Source organism: Pteropus vampyrus, unplaced genomic scaffold (assembly GCF_000151845.1).
Source record: "Pteropus vampyrus isolate Shadow unplaced genomic scaffold, Pvam_2.0 Scaffold223, whole genome shotgun sequence".
Classification (NCBI taxonomy): domain Eukaryota; kingdom Metazoa; phylum Chordata; class Mammalia; order Chiroptera; family Pteropodidae; genus Pteropus; species Pteropus vampyrus.
The window spans coordinates 1,573,702-1,575,802 of NW_011889004.1; the positions used below are offsets into that span (position 1 = coordinate 1,573,702).

Genomic DNA, 2,101 nt, shown 5'->3' on the forward strand with positions numbered 1-2,101 from the left:
AAAAAAAAAGAATTACTGAGGGTAAGCATGGACAGCCTGGTTGTTGTCACGAATTTTAAAACTCTAATGATTACAGTCTTCATTTGAATCTTTTTCAGAAAATAAGCCTTCGCAAAGGAAAAAGAGCATATAACACATAAATATAATTATTTAACTTGTAATCTGGATTAAAAATAAGAAAAAAAAAAGCTTGGAACTTTCGATTCCCAGATGTGTGCCACACTGACAGCATGTCCAATTCAGCAATTTTGAGAACACATGACATCTATGATGGATTTATTGAAATTTAGTGATATAGCAGAACACTAGAAACTTAGGAATATCTTCAAGATCTTATTTTTTGAAGGGGAGATTAGCCTGCAACATAAACCTGGGATGTGTCTCTCGATCAATGCATGTCATTGTTTAATTGGAGGCCTTTTTTTCCCCTTAGTGATATGTAAAATAATGCTACATCTTACAATTGATAGCATCTTGGAGCCAATGAAATCCAATTACTAATGAAGTCCCAGGTGTTAGATCCTACCTATCCTTGGACTCTTGATCCTTTTCATCTTTAATCTCTTTCCTTCCCACTAAAATATAAGTTCCATGAGGGCAGAATCACTATTTCTGGGTCTTTGGGCAAGATACTGAATTTTCATAAGCTTCAATTTTCTCATATGGCAAATAAAGATAACAGTACCTGATTAACAGTATTGAGGATTAAGGGAAAGAATACATGGAAAGTGAAGAGCACAGTGCCCCACAACTATAAGTGCTTAACTAATGGTAAAAGTAAGACCCAATCCATATGATTCACTTATCCCTTCAGTGCTGAGAAGCTGAGGGAGGCCCACGAGGCCAGCTTGGGCAGTCTCTGTAATCTAATGTTGACTCTGGCCTACCTGATCTTCTATTTGGTTCTGTTAATTCAATAAATTAAATTCTGGGGGCAGTAGAGGCTCTGAAGCCTCCATCAGTGCTGCGTTTATACATAGTACACAGACCTCTCTAAGTTCATGAGAGCTTGCTGGAAAATCAACCATAGAGCCTATGACAAATTACTTGATGCACCAATGATGACTGAGCAGACAGCTTCCACCAGCTGCCTCCAGTCTCTCTCGTGAGGTGCAAATGTAGCCTAAGTGCCTCTTGAGCTGAGGAGTCTGCAATGATCTTTTGTAATGAGCAGAGAACAGGAGGATCTTACTGACATTCTGATGAGACCCAGGTTCAAGCCACACTGGTAGCAGAGCTTGATGTTCTGGGACACAGAGACTGTAACCTGGTCCCTTTCTCACCATCTAACTTCTCCAATTTCCTTCGAATGACATCTTTGTCCTTCCAAATTATGGGACAGTCTGCAGGCAACATCTCCAAAATGCTCAGCCTTATGCAATGGATCATAAGGATTTCCATGAGGCAGTACTCGAGCTATTTAAACTATTTCATTCTCTAGTAGATGAAACTTTAGAAATTATTTTTACAGTGTTGCATTTTGTACTTTTCTCTGCAGAGCTGTAGGGTATGAGCTAATAGCGTTAGCTATCGTCAGGGGCCCCCGCCAATCAACACTTTATCAGGGCCTCTGAAGACTTGAGTAGGCAGCCTATTAGAATGCAAACCTTAGTCCTTGAGTGAATGGAAATCAGAGAGGGCGGCCTCTGGAGAGCTGCAGAAGGGGTCAGTTTAATAATAATCAGAACAACTGCACAAACTTTGTTCACATACTTTTAAAGCATTAAACTGGATCTGTTATTATGATCTATTTTATTATTGTTAATAAAAGAGATTCTAGCTGCTGAAAATAGAAAAATTAAAAATGTGGCAAACCTGGGTTCGAAACCTGGCTCTGGCATTTATTTACTTGTACAAATTATTCTATCTTTTGATGCACAGTTTTCTTACCAACAGGGCTATTTCAAAGATCAAATAACAAAATAAAGCACCTGGCAAGCCTCAATAGACAGTAATTATTTTCATTGTTTTAAATTCATTTTAATGCACCTTGGTGTGAGGCCCAATACTATCTCCTAGATATATTTTTAGCACCAAAGATGATATTTTATACATGACTGAATTTAAACCAAATTATTTCCATTTATATCTCCAACAGAGG

At 38.1% G+C, this 2,101-nt stretch overlaps 1 protein-coding gene across 1 annotated transcript in view; it reads right to left on the reverse strand.

Annotated features, from left to right (window-relative positions):
• Window positions 1–2,101, reverse strand: part of KREMEN1 (kringle containing transmembrane protein 1) — a 58,064-nt gene that overhangs the window by 12,619 nt on the left and 43,344 nt on the right. The gene's annotated exons all lie outside the window — the stretch shown is intronic.